This window comes from Etheostoma cragini, chromosome 18 (assembly GCF_013103735.1).
Source record: "Etheostoma cragini isolate CJK2018 chromosome 18, CSU_Ecrag_1.0, whole genome shotgun sequence".
NCBI lineage: Eukaryota > Metazoa > Chordata > Actinopteri > Perciformes > Percidae > Etheostoma > Etheostoma cragini.
This window is the reverse complement of record NC_048424.1, coordinates 16,158,911-16,181,810: the sequence shown is the minus strand read 5'-3', so window position 1 is coordinate 16,181,810 and position 22,900 is coordinate 16,158,911. Positions and strand designations below refer to the sequence as shown.

At 41.5% G+C, this 22,900-nt stretch overlaps 2 long non-coding RNA genes across 2 annotated transcripts; one reads left to right on the top strand and one right to left on the bottom strand.

The window, feature by feature from the left end:
- Positions 1–1,433: 1,433 nt before the first annotated feature.
- LOC117961979 lies at positions 1,434–13,535 on the bottom strand. The gene is made up of 4 exons (XR_004660524.1): positions 13,463–13,535; positions 12,072–12,074; positions 2,943–2,953; positions 1,434–1,445 (listed from the first exon to the last, which is right to left on the bottom strand). It is a non-coding gene; the product is annotated as an uncharacterized LOC117961979 (long non-coding RNA).
- Positions 1,611–20,430, top strand: LOC117961984. The gene is made up of 3 exons (XR_004660529.1): positions 1,611–1,903; positions 3,436–3,441; positions 20,421–20,430. It is a non-coding gene; the product is annotated as an uncharacterized LOC117961984 (long non-coding RNA).
- Positions 20,431–22,900: the final 2,470 nt, after the last annotated feature.

Here is a 22,900-nt window from a genome sequence, read left to right as displayed (position 1 = left end):
ACCACCAGGAGCGGCCATCTACCACCAGGACCCAGGAGCGGCCATCTACCACCAGGACCCAGGAGCGGCCATCTACCACCAGGATGCAGGGGCAGCCATCTACCACCAGGACCCAGGAGCGGCCATCTACCACCAGGACTGGTATCCAGGAACAGCCAACTACAACCAGGCCTAAGCAGCTCAGTGTTCCAACTGAGTTTAAAGATTGAAGATTTGGCATTGGTTCGTTTGCCTGTTCAACTTGCTGATGTTTCGGTAAGCGTGTTATCTCAATTGTTAGCTTAGACCTTACCAATAGCTAATTCCTGTCCCTCTCCTGCTCTCTCTTGCCCTGTGTGTTAAATGTTTAGCTATTCCTCTGCCTCCTTTAGTGATGACGGTAAATGTAATAAATGTAGTATATTCACTGCCCTGGAGGCGAGGCTTAGTGAGTTTGAGGAATGGCTGGTGCAGGACAACATACTGCAGCTTCTGTTAGCAGTCCCCTGCCAGGCCCCAAGCAGCCAGGCAAGTGGGTGACTGTCTGAAATAAGCGTAGTGCTAGGGGAGCGCACAAAAATCGGAGTCTATGGCTGGCCGCAACCCTCTTCACCTTTCTAACAGTTTTACCCCACTCGGTAACACACCGGCTGAGAAGCCAACTCTGGTTATTGGGAGCTCTAGCCTGTGGGACCTGAAGTTGCCGGCTCCGGTGGTCGTTTGTGTCCCTGGGGCCAGAGCAAGCGATATAGAATCACATCTAAAGCAGCTGGCTAAAGATAACTGTAAATACAGTAAGATCATACGTCATGTAGGTGATAATGATCTTTAGATGATGATCTGTATAAAAATTAATGTTAGACTGCACTGTCATGTTGTGCATGTGCAAAGACGATGGACTCTGTACTTTTCTCTGTACCCCTGCCAAACCTGATCAGCGATGACACTATCAGCCAAATGTCATCCATCCATTGCTGGTTGCGAAGGTGGGGCCCAGCTAATGATGTGGCCTTTGCAGAGAACTGGAGTGTGTTCTCGGGAAAGCATGGTCTGATTAGGAGAGATGGAGCCACTCTCATATCAAAAAATGTGACCGAGTCTATTATCGGCCGTAAACCATGACAACCCAAGTTAGATATTAGTAATCAAAGGTGCAATGCAATGCACTCTTTGCTTCCATTGGGTCAGTCACCCACATGTAGCAGCCATCTTTGATTCATGCTTGTTAACTAATCCTAAATCTAAACTAAATTATAACTCGTTTGAAAGCCTTGTTCTTAATCTGCAACATCCATCATGGAAAATGTTACAGCCAGTTGTTATTTATCGAGCTCCAGGTCCCTGTTCTGAATTTTTATCTGAATTGTCCAAGTTTTTATCAGGTGTAGTCCTTAATTCAGACAAATCACTTATTGTAGGTGATTTTAATGTCCATGTGGACGTTGACAACAATAGCCTTAGTATTGCTTTCAGCTCACTACACAATTCAATCGTTTTCAGTAAGAGGGTGCATAAGGCCACTCACTGTTTTAACCACACCCTCGAACCTGTGCTGACATATGGCATTGAAATTGAAGATTTAATAGTGTTTCGCCAAATCCTTTATTATCAGACCATTCTCCAATAACCTGACTATACTAAAGTAAATAAAAGCTTCTACACTAGATGCCTATTTGACAGTGCTATAGCTAAATTTAAGGAAGATATTTTAACAGCATTCAATTTAATTCCGTTCCTTAATATAACAGAGGACCTTTATGTTAACTTTAGTCCCTCCCAAATTGATAAATTTGAAGAGGGTGCTACGACCTGCCTACAGACGACTTTAGACTCTGTTGCTGCTCTCAAACAGAAGATAAGGAAGCTAAGGAAACTAGCACCTTGGTATAACTCCCAAACTCGAAAATTAAAACAAATCTCACAAGTCTGAAAATGTGTAGGAAGGCCCTCAGAAATGACAGATCAGACCATTACTCATAACTAATAGAAGAAAGTAAGAACAACCCAAGGTTTCTTTTCAGCACTGTAGCCAGGCTGACAGAGAGTCACAGCTCTGTTGAGCCATCTATTCCCATAACTCTGAGCAGTGACGACTTTATGAGGTTCTTTAATGATAAAAGTATAACAATTACAGATACATTTCATCACCTATTGCCTTCAATTTGTAGTGGTTCACCTTTAAATGCAGTAGCAGTAGAAAAAACAACAAGCCTTGACATATACTTAGACTGCTTCTTGCCTATAGACCTTCAACAATTAATGTCAAATGTCTCTTCAGCTAAGCCATCTACCTGTCTCTTAGACCCCATTCCAATGAGGCTACTTAAAGAAGCATTACCCGTGGTCAACACTCCATTACTAGATATGATCAATACGTCTCTAATAACAGGTTATGTACCACAGTACAAAACCCTCCCTCGACCCCGAGGTCTTAGCAAACTATAGACCTATATCTACCTTCCCTTTTTCTCCAAGATCCTTGAGAAGGTGGTCAGAATTCTCCTTCTCTTCAAAGCTTATCTTCATAGACATCAGATTAATTTACCATATGATCAATAATATAAACAGCCCGAGGATGTGTGCACCGCAGTTATGCGAAGCACAGCAGGGCTGTATAGGTCCTGAGCATGTGTCTGTGTAATTCAGGCCTGTGTGTAATGTGTGTAATAACAACAGAGTGTAAGGTGTGGTTTCCCCTTGTGGGATTAATAAAGTATAATACAATAAATGAATAAAAATACAATAAAATAAATAAACTAGGGAAGCAGGGCATACAGCCCAATCCGGCAGGGGAGAGTTCTAGCCTGACCAGGCTCCTCTCTTTACCCTGTCTCTCTTAGTTATGCTGTAATAGTTTTAGACTGACGGGGGACTTCCTTTGACACACTGAGCTCTAGTACCCTGATATGCCATAAACTACTACAAACTATTTTCAAATTATTGTCACTGTTCCATACTGTGACTGTTATTGCCACTCTTCATTCTAACCCCAACCGGTCGTCAGACACCGCCTACCAAGAGCCTGGGTCTGTCCCAGGTTTCGTCCTAAAAGGGAGTTTTTCCTCGCCACTGTTGCTTGCTCTGTAGGAAACTACTAGAACTGTAGGGTCTTTGTAAATTATGGAGTGTGCTCTAGACATACTCTATCTGCAAAGTGTCTCAAGATAACTCTTGTTATGAATTGATACTATAAATAAATTGAATTGAATTGAACAGGGGCTGTTGTGGCAGAATCAAACCCAGCAGGCCCACAATAACCAAACAGGGGCATGATGAAAATGTGAATAGCGCATTCAAAAAGTGTTTTATCAACATTCTGTGGTGTAGTGTCGCACTGTATGACCCTTGGCATTATTTGACAGACGTAACATTATTATAAATACAATGGAGGTTACTGTATGTACATCAGTATGTACAGCCATGCGTGCACCTCACAGGAACATTAAGATTCCAGAGAAACTTGTTTGGACTTCAACACCTTGAAAAAACTGTTGTCCCATGAAATATAAATGTTGTAAAAAAGTTAAAAGTTCATTCGTCTACAAACTATTGCCCAGAATGTACAGAAAGATTTTGAGATGTACTTTTTTTTAGAAAAGTGTCCATGAAGTGTTAGTACTGTATAGTTCTTGTTTTGATTTGATTTGTTTTTCCACCTATGCAAAACCTTTACTTCTATCGGATCTCAACTCATTCTGTTTATTTCTACCCTTCGAAACATCACAGAAAGAGGTCAATGAAACCACAGACTTCCCCCCCCCCCCCAGACTAAAGAGACTTAAGGGAAAATGTCCTTCACTTGAATTTGATGAATGGCTGCTCCCAGCGCTTCTCATTTCACACTGAAGGTTGATTATTTTCTAGGATGTCATATGCATAAAATAACGCCTTGTTCGTTTTGTTCACACACACATAAAAGAGGGAGCGTAACCATCCTCTAGATATTAAAACTTGCTTCAGAACAGGTCGGTCCAAATCCCCTAAGCAAAGACAATGTTGTTATACTCAATAAATGTGTTAAGAGAAAATCACTTCAAGGATAGCCCTTTCCTGTTTGAGCGTTTCATCCCACACCGTTCCCTCAACACCTTCAGATATCAATAGCAGGCTAAGCCAATGTCCGTTAGGCTTGTACAAGGTGAAAAATGACCAGATAATGTTTATCGTGTGGATAATTAGCTAGGTCATTAGCAATGATACACAGCTCTTGGTGCATCAAAGCCTGTGTGTTACCGGCTGGTCAGGCACTCAAATGCCTGAGGCCAAGCAGCTGTGAGGAAAGAAAGAGAAAAAGGGAAGAGAAATCAATACTTTATTACCTCAATTAAACTTGAATAATCGTCGCCCCTGCTCAAGGTGCAGCACACTGGGTCCAAGGTTAGCACAGCTCTTAATAGGACATTAAAACAATCTGCAAGTCCAGAGAGCTGAAGCAATATGTTATATTGAGTTGGGAAAGAAGTATTCAGATGGTTTACTGAAGTTAACTACTAATACCACACTGCAAAAATATTTCAAATATCTTTGACATTGGTCCAGTATTAGGCATGGGGCAAATGTGCATCGTCAATGTCTGTCTACTAAAAGTTCTTTTGTTGCTGCTGACAGGCTCTGTTTATTATTCTAAGTGTGTGTCTGTATCCCTACAGAGATAAACCTTTTTTTAAATTAACTTACTTTGTAGCTTGTTTCGCTGCTGCCACCTGCAGCCATCTTGCTTAACAATGGACCAGTGTCAAAGATTGTTGTGTCACTTAGCCACAAAAACACAGGGGGAGAAAAAAGGAAGTTACCCTTTAACTGCAACAGCTGCTTACACAACAACAATCATTACCCAGCTCACAGTCACCTTCCCTCGGCTAAATGTAACTTTAATGACCGCTAAACTTACTTGTCAAGTGACACTTTGCCATTTGACCGGCTGGCGTTAGCCGTAATTTCTTAGGCTATCATACAAATTGTTGTGCTTACATTTTCAGACAATAACATACAAGTCATGACAATACGTTGTATTAATACAAGTCAACAGTGTTGGAAGAATTCTAGCCTACCTGAGCAAATACACTTCCTCTAAGTTGCATTCCATCACTGCAAGTCAACATAACAAAACCTTCATCAATTATTTTTCAAAATGACAAAAGCATCTTCCTGCTGTAGAGATAATGTTCACACACCACTGACAACTCATCGTCATGGAAATAACATTATCAGTGGCACCTTCCAATTAAATGACAATTTAATTGACATTTTTCCATGTGAGGCCCGATTAGTCAAATCGTTCTTTTCTTTTTTGTTTCCTTCTGTTGCTGTCAGTTGTCATGTCAGGAAAAGCGTGCCGTCTTCCTCCCCTTCCACCTCCAGTCATTGTCACCCACGGCACCCTGGGTCCTCCTCCAGCAGACCACTCCCATTGGCTCCTTCGGTCCGGCCTTCCGGCTCCTTCACCACCGCCACCAATTCAATTTTGATTTCTATTTCAATTTTATTTATAGTATCAATTCATTACAAGAGCTATCTCGAGACACTTTACAGTTAGAGTAGGTCTAGACGACACTCTGTAATTTACAAGGACCCTACAGTTCTAGTAGTTCCCTCCGGAGCAAGCAACAGTGCGACAGTGTTGAGGAAAAACTCTCTTTTAGGAAGAAACCTTGGAGAGACCCAGGCGGTGTCTCACGGCCCGGTTGGGGTTGAAATGAAGAGTGGCAATAACAGTCACAGTAAAAGATAATTGAACAGTGACTAAAAAAATTGTAGTTTGTGGTAGTTCATGGCATAGCAGGGCAGTGTGCAACGTTGTAAGACACAGCATAGCGAAGCAGGGCACCACAGAGCGTAGCAGGATGTAACAGGCCATCGCAGGCCGTGTAGCCACCAGGGACTCTAATTGGGGAGAAATGTTTTGGTTTTGCTACCCCTTTAAAATAATTTTATAATGATAGAGTTGAATCTCCAAAGACTCAGTAAATTTCATATTATGCATACGTACAAATAAACAAGATTTAACGTACAAAATCTCTCCTGACTGAACTATAGTATGGTTAATGTTTGGTTAGGTTAAGGAAAACTTTGTGGTTCAGACTAAAATAAGTATTAAAAAAGGGAAGCACCGTTTTTTTCAGAGAGCTACAGTTTCCAGATCGTCAATGACTTTCAAGGATCTCTGACCAACCAAGCTTAAACAACCACAAAACAGTGTTGCATATGGAGTACAGTGTTCCCTGTGATGAAAAGAAAGAATTTATTCAACTTCGTAATGATATTTAAAATCAAACCCTGTTAGACATGAAACAAATTAGAAACAATTAAGGATATATTTTCCATTAACATTCAGAGTAATAAGGAAAATGAGTATGCTTACCATAAAAGAATACAGCTCTGTCTTTAACGTTAATTGCTGCTGATTAATCTGTGTGATGAATGACCGAATAGCCATTCAGACTGTAACAATATTCTCGAGTCATCCAAGGCCCATCTATTTTTCAAAATATATGTTCATTAGTAAAGTCTTCAGTCTAACTTCCCTTCTCACCTGATATTTGTCGATTTGACAATAGTGTTCAACCTACAGTGTGCATGATGAATGGCAATCTGGGCTAATGACACATGCTAGAGATTGCTTTGCATAGAAACACAGCAGAAGCATTACTTTTTAATTTGATTTATTGCGCTTTAATACGAGCATATGTGAGGGCTAAAAGAATCCACACCCACACAGAGGAGCAACTGGCACACACACACTATTTATTTCATATAATTGCCCATACACACCACAAAGAGAAACTGGTAAGCAGAGCTAGCATCTTGTTTTGCGCCCCATGTGGAGGTCAAACAACGTCAATCATTTTCCTGTATAGGTCCTAAATATTTTCAACATGCTAGCTGCTCCAGAGAAACATCATGTTGTGTATAGTATGGGACACCAGCAGGCCGGTTGGTCTGTTCCTAGAGGCAGAAGTGCCACGGCAGCACTCTTTTTTTTTAAGGGGGAAACATCTTCCTCAACATGTCCACTGTCATGCTCACTTCAGCCAGTGCTTGTCAGCATGATATACTCGCGGGAGATAAGGGAGGGATGCCCTATAGAATGACAGTCTGTCAGGCCTGCAGGCAGGAGAACAGTCAAGCTGACCGGTGGGGGGAACAAGGAGAGAGAAAAACCTTTCTGGCTCTCTCCCTGCATCCATCTGCCTCTGATAGACGCAGTGATGGGGCGTATAACAAGCTGCATCTGAATATTTTAAAGGGGGCATCCAAGACTTTTGCTGTACAGAACTTTTTGCAAATCCGGTTGAAGATACACGTCCCACTTCCCTTTGTTCATCGCAACTTGTACACACATGACTGCCTCATGAAGTTGTTATGATAACTTTGTCACCAGTATTGACACAATCAGCAGGTAAGGACTATTCATTTAGAGCAGGGATGTCAAACTCCTTTTTAACAAGAATCGGACTGGAAATGTAAATCACATCAAGGGCCAGACATATGTACAGTTTATGGACATGCTTTTAAATACATATAGTCAAGTTTCTAATCTTTGATTGTTGCATGTTGCTTTTTTCAGGCGTTTTTGTCCATTTTTGACGACGATCTACTTCTGGGGGAATTTCTGAGTCTCAAAGTCGGCAAATCTGCCAAATTCTACTGTGAGTGAGGCGTAATTGGAGTTTGAAAACAGTTTACAGTATTTTTGGTGTGGCGCACAACTAGGCCGGGTCAAACTTTAGGGTGAACCTAATATAAAAGGTGGGGACAATCAAAATCGTCCCGCGGGCCTTGAGTTTGACACATTAGATCTAGAGTCATGTTTCTGTCCACCTGACAAATGTGAGTCCAACTTTGACTCTCTGTGGCTCTTTAGCTGGGATGTAAACCACTCCCTCATTCACTCACCATTCCCTATATAGTATTTACTGAACAGTACAATAGAGGGAATTTGAGCATTTGGACACGCACTGAAAACAGTGATTATAACAAAAACAATAATCATAATTTATTAATCACATGCTCAGTACCTAGGCACTAATGGAGAGATGTTAGAGTGAGGGGGCTGCCCATGGAAAGGCACCCTTAGCCTTGCTCAGTAGCACCTTGGCAGTGCCCAGGAGGTGAACTGGCACCTCTCCAGCTACCAGTCCACCACCATACTTTGGTCCATAGGGGGACTTGAACCAGGGAAGCTCCAGGTACCAACCCAACTCCCTACGAACTGAGCCACTGCCACATAGCTGAATACATTGTTGCATCAGGATATGCGTCACGTATTTGTGTGACATCATGTAAACAAACCCAAATAAAAATACTACTATAACATTAGGTAAATGTACTGTATTTATATAGCGCTTTTCTTTTCTTAACGACTACTCAAAGCGCTTTTAAATCATACAGGAAACATTCACCCTTCACACACATTCACACACTGTGGCCGAGGCTGCCGTACAAGGTGCCACCTGCTCATCAGATAAACACTCACACACATTCACACTCCGACGCGCAGCACCGGGGGCAACTCAGGGTTCAGTGTCTCGCCCAAGGACACTTTGACATGGTGACTGCAGGGCCAGGGATTGAACAACCAACCTTCCGATTGGCAGGCTGCCACTCAGCCACAGCCGCTTATAAATGCTAATATGTCTCTGAAACAAACCTAGCAGCCAGGAGAATGATAAAATGCTGTATTTTGCATGCTATATTTCCACTCTCTAGAAACAAAAGTCCGCTCCATTTTTCCCTTTTCAGTTTTGCGGGTGCTTCTGCTTCTTCTTCTCCTCCAGGAAAACCGGACATGTTGCATTGTGGGATAAAGGAGTAAAATGCAGGGTACGTCACATGTACACTTAAATTAGATGTGCATTGTGGGTATTTTATAGCGGACAATACAGTGAATGAGATTAACCACTGAGAATTTGAACACCACTACAATATGGCCAACACACAGTCGGGAACTATTTTTGTGATAGGGAACGGTTTGGAACACAGCTTATGTGTCTGATTGGCTGTAGTGTCTGAATGGTGTAGATGAGAATGTGCATTGTTCCATGAAGCTCATTGGTTCCAAAGTAGCAGACACTTGTATGTGAGACTGGCGTCCATGTCCTCTGTGGGCTCTCCTCTCTTCATTTCCAGACAGTCAGCATGCTGTTGTTCACATTGGTAAACCGGTGTAAATAGTATGATGCGTGCATAGCAGCCCTGGGATCCAAAAGAGTGGGTAGCATTTTTAGTTCTGTTTTTTTGTGTTAGGACATTAATGATCTGGATTGGTATATTATAGGTTGAAATTATTTATTACTATTTTGTTTGTAATTTTGCTGTTAGCCTACCCTATATCTTAAGTGTCCCAAAAGTTGTGAATAATAAATGTTTTTTTTAGTGGAAGAGAGGAGTTTCTTTTTTCATGCAGCAGCAGGTTTCCCTGCAGGCCAGGGCGTACAATTAAAACGTTTGATCTGCCTCTTTGGCTACTAAATGCTCCAATAAGTCTACCCTAAATTTACCCTAGACGCAAACGTTATCTGAGGTTTGTTACAGGGCCAGTGTACAGTGCGATTATCAGAGCTGCCTGTTGGGCTGAAAACTGTGTGCAGGAATACCAGAACGGAGACTTAAAAGAAGCTAAAAAGCTCCACAGTTCTGAGGGCAACTGCTGAGTTGGGGGGTAATTCAGTATGGATTTAAATTTAAGCATATACAATTTCACTTCACACTTAGCTAAGCTAAATATACTAATTATTACCGATTTAACATATATCACCTTTATTTATTCAGGTAGGGTCAAATGAGAGCAAGCTCTCATTTCCAAGACACACTAATTACATGCCATATAAATTACAATACAAACAGTACACAAATGACTGAACATAGTTATTAATATATAATCACAGTATACACATAAAACACTTACAGAATGTTTAACAACTCAAAGTGCACATGTGCAATCCGAATACATGGACTCATTAAGAAGACATTTAAAAGAGATTAAATGGAATCAGGCTGTTCAATTTCGTTGGGCATTCAATCAAGTTCTACATCAGTCTGTTGGCGTCCTACAAGTAGTCTTGCATGTCCAGACCTTCCTCCACAGTGCTGAGGAGGAAGGTCTGGGTAGTCCATACAGAGTTCCTGGATGGGAGGAAAACGGGCACTGGTTTATTGGCATTTCTTTTAAAAAGAAAACCAATCACAAAATAAACCAATCACAATCGTCTTGGGTTTGGGTTTACCCTGCAGAGATCTGAGGAGCAGTTAACCATGGTCCTCAGAAATCCACCGGAGGTTAGAGCGCCAACACAGAAACAGAGGAAGATGACGGACGTCCGGCCAGAAACGAGAGACATCTGGTGGAATTTCCGGTGGCACCAGAGTAATCCCGGAAATTACACGTCATGGATATAGACTAAATGGAGCCTAATACTGAAATGCAGTTTTACCTAATCCTTTCCTAACTAATATTTAGGAAGGGTTAAGGTTGGACTGCTTTCAGTTGGGAGGGGACCTTGCCAAATTATCACTGCATGGGCACAACAAATTAATTCAGCAGCTATAAAGTTCTGCTACTCTGCAAATCAATGTATAATCATCCAGATATTATCCAATAGATTTCCATAACCGTCCACCACACACACACCTAAATTGTATGCCGTGATACTCAAAAAGCGCTCGTATTTCACAATAAAAGTCCTGATGTAACAGCTATAAAAAATAGATAAAGGCTGAGTGGATGACCAACGATAGTGGGTTTAATGTGATTCAGGTGTACTGGCAAGACATTTAGTTTAGCTCAACATTCTTTTTTGGTTACCCACTTCCACCAGGCCTCCCACGCAGGACAGCCAAGAGTCTATTTACGGACACTCGAACTGCAAGCTTTTCTCGCCATGCAAAAAAGATCTCAGCTAAAGTGCAGTCATGCATAAACATGAAGCCTAAAAGTATTGCCACATTTTTATGTATTGATACAAGGGTTGGGGAGAAACAAAGTGCTTCTGAGAGCTGACCCTTTTCATTTTTTTCTGATAGTTACCCTGCAGCTCCACATGTCAAACTAAATGTAAGTTAGCATGGAGAGGGCTCGATGGGAATGTGTTCTACTGTGGGTGAAAGGTCTTTGAAGCATAACCCTCTCCTTCTGAACATTGTGAATTTAGATGTAGGTGAGTGAGTAGAAGTTCAGATGTCAAAGCTCCACAGTGAAAATAATATGACAGCCTTTAAAAATAATCCTGAAATTAGGAATTTGACCCTCATTTATTGAGGGCTCTGAAACGCTACACATTCCTGTATTTAATTACCAATTCCCACACAGTGCAAAGAAAAAGCTTGAAAGGACTCAAAAAGGGTTCCTTCTAACTGCAGGGCTAGGAGTCAAAAGCAGCATAGTGAGAGTAATTACAGGTAGTGATTCACAGCTCCAATTATACGAGGCAAATTTGACCTGTGCAGACTATGATAGTTTTTCTATTAATTCCCTCTCAGTGTTTTCTTTTCCAGAATGCAAATGATTCATGAAGGAATCATGTAGCATGAGCAGCTTGTTTTCTTTTCACTGGCTGTGAGAAGACAGTCCAGTCTTTCTTTTCAACACCCAGACAAAAAGACAGCTCTCAAACATGGCAGGTTATGAAATACTGGGCCCCATAGGGAACATATACTGAAGGAGCAACACAGTCAGACTGAAAGAGACGCAAAAAAACATGGTGGCTTGTTATCTTTATCATTGTTTTTGCATCTCTGTAGATGTGTTTTGTGGTCTTTGTTTTTCTGTCTTTCTGTGGTTGTTTTGTGTCTCTTTGACACCCATCATCCTCTTCCGTATATTCACACACTGCTGCCATTTGGCCACAGTTACAGGACTCTGAGGTGTAGAAGGACTTGCTTTGGCCCAAGTTTTGTCACTTCTGCCAACAACTATCTCGCTGACTTTGTGTAGATCCGATGTCATTGGAAATGTGATTTTATCCAGGGTTTGAAATTATGGGGAGATTTCAGGAGTGGCTTGTTTAATTCAATTTCAATTCAATTTTATTTATAGTATCAGTTCATTACAAGAGTTATCTCAAGACACTTTACAGATAGAGTAGGTCTAGAACACACTCCAGGGACCCAACAGTTGTAGAAGTTTCCTCCAGAGCAAGCAACAATGCGACAGTGGCGCGTGTTAAACTGTCCCTCTAGCCAATTGTCGTGTGGCATGCCTTTATGTTGTAACACTGGGGGCTAGAGTACTGTGCCACCCGTCCGACACAAGAACACAGCTGTAACCCTGTGTGAAGCCCACGGCTGGAGTACGGTGGCCCGGAGGGCAACCCGACCAGTAAGCCACGGCAACTCCAAAAAATATCCCCCAGAGCTGAGTTCAGTGCATTCGCGCAACATGAAAAGCCGAGGCGATGGTTGCATCTGTATTAGTTTGTAGAAGTACAGAGAGAGCGCGCAGCAGGACAATTTACTTGTTAGAGCATGGTGGCAGCACGGTGGCCCAAAGGTTTCAGGTTTGAATCCAGGTCAATCCAGGCTTTTCTGTGTGGAGTTTATATGCTCTCCCCACGTCTGTGTGGGTTTCCTCTGGGTGCTGTGGTTTCCCCCACCATCATGAAACATATACTAGGTTCTCCAGTCAGTGCCCTTGATCGAGGCACTGGCTCAGATCTGGAGTCCCCGGGTGCTGTTAATGGCTGCCCACTGCTCCCCTGAGGTAAGGGTTAAATGCAGAGAATAAATTTCGCTATGTGTATGTGACAATAAAGTACCTTTCCCTTACCTTTAAAAAATTGTTGTGGTTTATTTACAAAATGTATTTTTCGATAATGTATCGAGCAACCACGTAGCACCAGCAAAGGAAAAACTCTGGCACCACCACTGGTCTGGATTTTTTTTTCAGTGCTCACTTACATTTAAAAGTGTTGTTAATCTGGCACTTCAAGTTAATTGTATATCGCCATGTGCATGAAACACAATGTGAAAACAAATCTCTCTCATGGGACAATAAATATCCATTTGTGGCCCCCATTCAGTAATCCATCCATACTAATCAGCACGAGAGCTACACAGGGGTGTTGAACTGGGGGTGGAAAGGGGACTGAATACCCAGGGCCCTCATGTGAGGATGCCCAAAAAGATGCCAGGATGAGCAGCTTGCAATGTGGGGCGGGGCGGGGCCCATGGAAAGAGCAGGGGTGTCAAACATCTGGCCCGTTGGCCAAAACCGGTCCGAGGACTTTGCGAAGTGTGAAAATTGCAGAGAAGTAAATTAATTCCAATTCCAAATTTACCACTTTCATCTCAGAGAATACCCACGTTCTTTTTCAGTAAAGTTGCAACTTTAATCTTAGAAGTTCTGAATTTCTTTCTCACAACATAACCCCTCTCTCCTGGCTCTGTCACATCATTTTTTTCCTACATTGGGCATTAGAATTCTGTCGAGAAGAAGCAACTTGCATTTACCAACATGAAGCTGACATGAAACTCTGTGGCAGATAACGTTTCTGATCTTTCTGGAGCAGTTTACTGGTCTGGCCCACTTGAGATCAAATTAGAGGTACGTGGCCCATGAAATAAAATGACTTTGACCCCCTGCCATAGAGAGCTATATGACTTACACGTGAAGAAGTTGACATAGTTTAAGGTAAGGCTCTGCACTTCTACCCTAATAGTCACAAAATAGGGATGTCTGTTAGAAAGTAGAGATGTGGACAGAGTCTTTCTAGTTGTAAAGAGAATATTTCACGAAGTAGCTTAAGGAGAGCAATGACAGGCTGGGTCAGAGGCTACAGTCACTGCAGGCCAAGAACATCTGAAGCATTCTACCCCAAAAAAGTGGTAAAATCCTACAACCTTGAGGCTCTAAAACCAAAAGCCAATATGTTATAGCTTGTAAGAGACACACTCTGGTCTGATTAGGTTGCATTGCTTCTGAATTTGATGGGACAGCTTGAAAATAAAGATGGAGAATCTCTGGGGGTCCAGAGTCTGTGAAGGTTAAATAAACTGGAAAATACAATCTGTGGACGTTGGATAAGGTTATAAGAAGCCCCACTGACCTCAGGAATGCTACTGATGAGCCTCTGTGCCCAGATTCATCTCATCCCTGTAGCAAAATGTGCACCAATATAAAGTGGGTGTCACAGGGCCTATATAGCCAGCTATCAGAACAGCTGTCCTCTAGAGACTTATGAGTTGGAGAGGGGCTAAACCTCGGAGCCCGGGCTGTTTTCTCTCCTGTCAGCCTGTGAAAGGATAACTAGCTTCTCAGAGTCCCGTCTGTGTGGCAATACAACCTTTGTGAGTTCATGCACGACTTTTTTTCCCCCCAAGACGGAATGTCAGCTTACCAGAGGTGATGAACAAATTAATTAGTCAGCTGGATCGGTGTAAAATCCTGCATTTGTACTGTAAGATGAAACTTGACATGCCATTATAACAGAGCTACAGAAATACTGGAAAGCCTGTCCGCAAACCAGGGCAGGGCTTTTTGATAAAATGCATTGCCAGGTGGATTTGCGGTTGGAGACACAAAGGTCAATCTAAAAGACTTACCCTAAAATTCATAAATGTTCCCATTGATAACAATGTATTCAAGATTACATGATTGACTTGAAAAATGAATGGATTGTAACATACAAGTTTTGGGGGGAAGGGGGGGGGAGAGAAGTTGAGCTAAAAACATGAATGCATCCCTTTGTTTATACCTTAAAAGGGCCTTTGTTTTTTTAATTTAGCAAAAATCCCCAGATAATGTGCTTATTATATAGAAATGTGCTTTGTTAAATTTTAAGGGGTTATTATGTCTTTGAAACAGCCCAGATCTGGGGTAAACCCTGAAATTGTAAGATGTATGCCTGAATTAATAAGAATCTTAAAAACATAATTCATTGGCTAATGTGTAAAAAAAAAACTTTCTACCAACTTAAAATTCATAACAAATACTTCAAATGAATGTGTATGTAAAGGTGTGCCCTGGGGGATAAAGAAATAGGTTGAGGATAATATAAGGAAGTGTTATTTCATGCAATCAAAATGACTTGTTAAATGTGAAATAGTTTTTAATTTATCGTACAACACAGTTTGGACCTTCTGCCGTGATTGTGTATTTTCCTCTATTTCCTGTTTTATTTTGAAGTTTTCTGTCTTGTCTTGGTTAACATCCTGCATTCCCGTCCTTTGTGATTGTTTTTTGTCTTTCACCTGTTTCTAGCCCTTGTGTCTCCTGCTCTGGTTAACATTGTGACCACTTGTATTTAGACTCTGTGTTGTCTTTGTCTTGTGTTGGATTGTTGTTTTGTTAAGAGGTTTTGTGTGTGGAGTTGCTATGTTTGAGTTGTCGGTATTTCAGTTTTTTTGCTTTCTGCATTCAGGAGGGATTTTTGCCTGCTCTGTTCAGGACTCTGTTTGTTTTGAATGGACTTTCTTTTAATAAATATTCAAGCTTATCACTTCACCTGGCACCTCCTCTTTGCAATTGGGTTCAACGTTTTCTACCTTAAAACAACTTCCCCTTATTGTATTTATGTAGGTTACTGGGGTCATCTTAAGCGTAGTCTATATCCTTGATGTTCCACGTCTGGGACTGCTCCGTTGATGCAGTAAATTCCGCCGGATGCATGTCTTTTCCGTCCCTTTCCTTTGTGTTGGTATTCTAACCACAGGTGGATTTCTGAGGACTATGGTTAACTGCTCCTCAGATCTCTGCAGGGTAAATCCAGACAATCTGTCAAATCTGAGTTTTCTCACGCAACAACTATTTTGAATTACCTATGCGGAGTTTAGCACCGCCCATGATGGAGTAGCCAGACCCTTGGCGTGCTTTGGAGGAGGTTCTGGCAACGCAAGAAGCATAAAAAGCTGTTTTTCTGGCTTTTTACTCAGTTGTAATTGACTGAGAATGGGTCAAGTGTATGGTGACAAAAAACAAACAGTTTTTAACATAGAATATTTATTCCAAAAGCAGTTTTCTGAGATTTCCTCGACTTAACACAGAAGCAGACACTGAAGTGTTTTTCCTTTATGTGGACAGATGCAATGGTTCTTAAAGGAAACATTATGATTTTCCTTATTTTCTGTCATGTATGTAATGTTAGACTGTCAGATGATTATAAGAACGTATTTCAAAGAAATTCCTGTAAGCAATATCTCACATATCACACAGTTCTTTGGTTTCAACACTTTTTTCTACTTTTAGCTGGGTATGATGACACACTGAGCCGGGTTTCCATAAATGGGCATCTGCTCCACACAGCAATCAACTGCCGTGTTGTAGCTGCATGCTAACGTCTGTAATCTTGAATCGAATAGTTTGTTTTTCAGTGCTTCACAGACAATGAAAAGCAGTTTAGCAGCTCCGCATTGACGGCAAAACACATAAATTAAACATTAAAAACACAAACATTCATGCCACAATTAAAAAATAACCAAATTTAAGTTAAAAAGTTGCATAAGTTATTAGGGTAGATGAAAGTGCATCCAGTGCTTACAGACAGACAAACAGGCAACATGCCCAAACAGAACAGTCCCAGGTGTGATAGCGGTTATTTTCCAGTGGCTATCTGGGGTTATGGATATGACAGATTTTGAAAAGATGCTTCAGAGAGTTTTTTAACCTGTTTGATTTGAACTTGATGGACCTGAATCTCCTACTAGAGGACAGTGAAGAGAAAAGAGAGTGGCCAGGGTTTGTAATGTCCTTGAAGAGACAACTGGCTTTCTACTGCAGTCTACTGATGTAGAAGTCTAAGTGAAGGCAATGGTGCTCCAATGACGTTCTCAGCAGCCACCCGCTGCAGGTCCCTCCTATTCTGTTCTGTGCAGCTGGAGAACCACACATTGCAGCAATAGGTTAGGATGCTCTCTATCACTGACCAATAGAAGTTGGTCAGCAGGTGGAGAGGGAGGTGAGGGAGTTTAAGCTTCCTTAGGAAGCGGAGCCTCTGTTGTGCCTTTCCCACCTGGTGATAGACGGGACCTGGCGTGGTCCAGGTAACGTCAGCCAAGATAAGGAGTTTAAAGCTCTCCAACATCTACTTCCTCTCCATGAATGAAGAGAGCAGAATGCTTGGTCCTTTAAGATCTCCTTGGTTTTGGAAGTATTTAAGTTCAGGTTATTTTGAAGACAAGTTTGTCGATCGTTGGATGCCTATGTTGTTAATTTCTGCTCAATTTCAGGTCACATTCCAGAGCGAGAAAGTTGCAGAGTTAGCAACACTGGAAAGCAACAGCAGAGCATAGATGCGGAAACTCCATAGACCCTGAAATGGTTACCAATCAGAGCAGACTGGACTTTTTAAGGAGGGGAAGGCTTAAAGAGACAGGTGCTCCATCAAAGCGTCTCAGACAGATGGTGAATACAGGTGAAGCAGCCATGGGCAGTATGAGAAAAATAAAGAGTTTTTGAACTAAAGCAAAATGCAAACTTTTTTTTTTTTTTAACCAATGATTCACCTAAATATTTTCCGTTTCTAAGGTTCCGCCTACAGCAACTACATAATATCTGTTTTCAGCAACACAGAGTGAAAGCAGAAAAGCAAAAAGCCATGTCATGTTCTTTCTATATAAATGAAATTCACGTCAGATATGACTGACTTTTTATCTGCATTCTTCTTAGAAAACTACTCGTTTCTAGAAATGTCTCTTGATAAATTAATTCTAGAAGTGTATTATTCAACTTTTTGATTTTGTTCAAGAAGGAAAAGAAAATTGCTATACTCAATACCATTGAATCGTATGATTCTAGAATCACAATAAACGAAAATGGCAATGCAAATCCAAACGCCACCCATGTATCGTGAAAGAATTGTATCAGGTCGAAAGCACATCTTACCAGTCCTAGAAAATAAAAGTATGAACCTCAAAACAGAATAAAACAGTTCTCTTTTAAATAAGTTTGACAAATCGCAGTGTGGCTCTGCAGCGAGTTTGGGAAAGTCTGCTAAAGTTCCGAGTGACGCAGAGAAACACAAAACCAGAAGTCAGAATATCTTTTCAATAGAACTTAAGCTATCTAATAGGAAATTTAGCACCAAGCTACAGAAATGAGCTTGTATGCTAAAGCTTGAGAGATTGGCATTGGATATTCCACTGAAAATGATTAGTGTATCTAGAGGAAAATGACATGAAAGAGCCTGAAATACCAAATATCAGCATTTACTCACTGGTACATTAATCATGGTCAACCTGTCTTGGAGGTGGTTTAGCTAAAAAACTAGCTACAACCTTTCTTTGTAGGAAGGTCCTGAATCCTGAGGGACTCTTCTAAACTTCACAGAAGGAGATCAATTGAGGTGCTAAAGTTAGTGGTTTCCCCTTGAATTGCTAATTTATTAGACAACCTTTGTTAACCTGGTATTATTCAAGCAATATAAACGTAGAGTTTCTCCAAATAAAGACAGAGGTTGATCAGCTCTCCGAGACCAGAGTTAATTGATCCTGGAGGGGAAGATCAATTGTTACCGCAGCACAGGGAACAGGCAAGAAGAGCCAAGATCCAGATAGCTTTCAGCTTTAATTCCAAACTATCATTAGCGGAAGGGAACAGAGGTGTTGAGATCAACAGCGTGCAGTGCTGTACAGTACAATATGCACTCCAGAATTACAGTTTAATTTGCTAAGATGTTAATGAGTCTGTGTGAGAGACAACAAGTGGCAGCAAACAATGCAAAGTAGTATATTAAAAAATGACATTATGTACCTGATGCTGGTTGAAGCATTAAAGCTTTAGAGAGTAACTTTTGTTTGGTTTGACATCCGTTACATTCAAGCCATTGCCAAATGAGTTGATACAAAGCAAATTAAGACTATCAACTCCACACAACTCTCTCTGTGTCTCTCAGCTTACAAAATGGTGTTGCCCGGCAACTTGTGTGCAGATGCTCGAGTGAAGATAATTACCTCTTCTGAAGAGTCCATCATATTTCTCAAGTAGTCTATATTGTCAGCATTTCATTTCCGGGATTGCTCATTCTGCTGGATATCCCTAATTTTAGGCCGGATGTCCACTCACCTTCCTGTGTCTGTGTTGGCATTCTAACCTCCGTTGGATTTCTGAGGACCATGGTTACCTGCTCCTCAGATCTCTGCAGGGTAAATCCAGACATCTAGCTAGACTATCTGTCCAATCTGAGTTTTCTGTTGCGTGACTAAACAAGTTTATTCCCGAGGCTATTTTGCAGAGGCACCGTAGCTCCGTCCCGTCCTTAGCACCGCCCAAGACGATTGTGATTGGTTCAAAGAAATGCCAATTAACCAGAGCATGTTTTCCTCCCATCAAGCAATGCTGTGTGGACTAGCCAAACCTTCCTTGACAGCGTTGTGGAGGAAGGTCTGGCTATGTGAGACTATTTTTGGGGAGCCAACAAGCTGATGTATAAATAACTTGATTGAATGTGGGCCCAACGCTTTCTAGCTGAATCCATCTGGACAGGACTAAGAGGGATGCTTTGGGAAGTTTGAGAGGGTAAAAGTTAATTATTCAACAGTAAAGACAGCCCAGTTTATTTGGTGATCAGTTCTTATTTTATTTGTATTGATATTGATGCGATCTAATATTCCAAGCTGGTGGTCAGTAGAGGGCATGTTGCTAGATGTGTGGGCAGTTTGTCACCATTGATTTGCAGTAGACATTCAGTTTTCTGTTATTTTCTGGTTTTCTTCTAGCAAATATCTCACTGTGGTTTTGGCTTGCCTTTTCCAGTGTGTGCCATAGAATAACATGTACCCATCATTCAAGGTCTCTTAGCCACCACAGTACCATGACATCTGCTGATGGAATTTGTCTCTTGCCCAGTATGACAGATCCAAGCAATCTGCAGCCCAAGGACACGGGACGCAGACCTTGCCAAAAGGAGGATGATAGACTCATCCTCTCATGAACTTGGACTGAACTGGCAAATCTTGTCTCACTACCTTTCCTCTGTTTGGCTTTTCAATTCTTTTCTTTTCTTCTTCTTTTTTATTCCTTCAATTGACTTCTCTTTTTCCTTTTCATAGCTTTCCTTTTCCTTTCCTCCTCACTGCCTGTTCTAAGATTCCTTTGTCCTTCCTTTCCTTTCCTTTTGTTTCCTTTCCTTTTCATAATTTAATACCGACATTTGAAACAATAAAAATGTGTGCATGTATGTATGTATGTATGTATGTGTGTATGTGTGTATATAACTGAAGGACAAAAAAATATATTAAAAACAGAAGTGGGTAGGACCAAAAAAAAAATGGAACACAAAACATGAAAACCCTTTTGTAAGATGTGTGCTGAGGATTTTGTTTTGGTTGGTTTTCTTTCTTGTACTCAAATTTTAACACGTTTAAGGAAACTATTTAAATAATAATAAGTATAGTTATTATAACTATACAATGGGGATATGGAGGAAGAAACAAAGGAAAAAAAAGACAATATGCAGAAGTCTGAATAGCTACGGATAAAATAACAATTGTCTACCATGTTGAGATTTGAGGACAGTAAATAATGTCCAACCTTTTAGGTGTCTTAAGAGTTTTTTTTCTAGGTGGAGAGCCGTTTAAGGGCTCGGAAACACCAGAGTAGGAGGAATGAGAGGGGGGAACACCAGAGCATGGGGAATAAGAGGAAAAACTACCAGAGCAGGGTAGAATGAGAGAGGGAAACATTGGACCAGGGGTAATGAGAGGGGGAAACACCAGGGCAGGGAGAATGAGAGGTGGAATGAGAGGGGGAATGAGAGGGGAAAACGTACAAAAATGTATTCCCCTTTAAACCAAAACGTAGCGGTGTAAGTGTACCCTCATTCTCGGCCGGACGTTTAGATTACGTTTATATTTTTAGTTACATTTTCACCACACACTCAACAGCCATTTTAACTCCCTAGTGTACGTGTTCCACCAAAACAAGCTCCTTCCCAGGACTATTTTGCAGATCCATGTTGCTCCGTATGGGGCTTAGCGCCGCCCCAAGAGCGATTGGTTTAAAGAAAAACATTTTCTCCCATCCCAGAAGGCTGTGTGGACTCGCCAGACACTCCTCCGCAGCGCTGTGTAAGAAGGTCCGGCGAGACCATCCTGACCCCAAAACTTGGTCATAGGTTAGATTTCTTCTTGTTCTTTTTGTGGCATCTTCAAATGAATGGGTATCTCTAGTTGTTTGCATGAGATGATTTTTTAAGAAGCACTTGTGTTTGTGCTATAAGGTCACAGAGAGTTCCCAAATAGGAGAAAGTTTAGTGATGTGTGTGTGTGTGTGTGTGTGTGTGTGTGTGTGTGTGTGTGTGTGTGTGTGTGTGTGTGTGTGTGTGAGGATCAGTGGTCATGTGCTGCACCCTCATTACACTTGGCAGCAGCGTGTGTGCCCATAACCTCTCCAGCTATAGCAGCGCTTGGACAGCAGACGCGTTCTCTCCGTTCCCCTCTCTCCGACTGCCTGCCTCTATCCCTCTTGCTGCTTCTCTTGCCAACTCCGGCCGCCGCTCTGTCCGATTCCGCAGATACGCTTCACAGAGTGAAATACTGTTACATTAGCTAGGTATACAGTCAAATCTCTCCTCTAAAAATGCTCTCTATATGCTGTGACCTTAGCACACCTTTTTAATCAGCAGAAATTAGCCCAGGGCTAAAGGCACTCTGAAGCTTTTTTTTGAAACCCTGACCTAAACTGCAGCTCTTCACCGCGGGGCTACAAACATTATGCACTGCTGTGTTTTTGAAGTGAGTATGAAAGGACCTACATTTAACTTGAGTAAGAGCTCAGTTGTTTGTGAAAATATACTAATGTGTTTTCTCCTGGTTTGTGTCTGCACATTTTCTGGATAGAAATTAATGCACTTTGTGTTTTGTGTTAGTTCAGCAATTCAATCTGGGTGTGATTTTCCAGCGGGTGGGGGGGGGGGGGGGGTATGCGTGGGATTTCCTCCTTTGTGCTCTACATATCTCTGCCTCGGCTGGGTTTTTGGATTTGGATTGGATTTTTTTTATCTCCAATGTATCCCTCCTCAAAGTAATCAATGCTACTTCAAAAATAGACCACATTTTATATTCCTAAAAGTTGGGAGTTTAGCCAGAAAAAGTGAGCGTCATGCGGCATTGACAGTTGAGTTTAGGCACCTAAACAACTCGTTAGGATAGAGTTGAAGCTTTGGAATAAAACACTCATGAGGAACGAACAAGCGTTTTCTGGGTGAAGGTATTTGGTTTTCACCAAAAAGTGAACTTCACTACCTGACTTGAGAGCTCTGTGTTTGATGTTGACACCACGTTGCACTGTTTCATATTGAAATAATTTTCCATTGGATATTGAAGTTCATAAATAAGGGTTTTGGCATGGCTGGCCCAGTGGCTCTACATCCATGGTGGCATTGGAAGGATGCTTTTTAATCGCACCCGGAATACAATGATTGTTTGGTAAGAATGAATGAGTTCCACCTACGTGCAGCCACCACCACGACCACTATAATCACTGTCAGAGAGCTACCTCCACCCACTCCCACCCCGAGGAATCAGAGAGAGAAGAGATGTCAACACCATTGGAAGGCAGAATACACTTGTAGCTGCCTGTACCAGTATCAGACCTCATGCTAGCGCTGCACTATTTTTAGCCTAAAAAGATGAGGGAGGTAAGATTGAGTCAGATTTTGGTTGGCTGCACTTTTAGAACCCAAAAAAACAACATTACACACCATTAACATCTGTGTGTTTACCAGAACTCAAAGGCAAACTGTTTATTACAACTTGAGTTTTATCTCCATGTTCCATTGGTTCTATCACTGTTAATCATTGTGGAGAAACCTGAGCAGTCACATGATCAGACAAGTTGTACATCAAGTATTTAGAGGAGAAAACAAAGGATGCTGATGAACATCCACCACAGCTTGCTGCCTGTGCAATTTTGGCTACATACAGTGGGTACGGAAAGTATTCAGACCCCTTTAAATTTTTCACTCTTTGTTTCATTGCAGCCTTTTTCCAA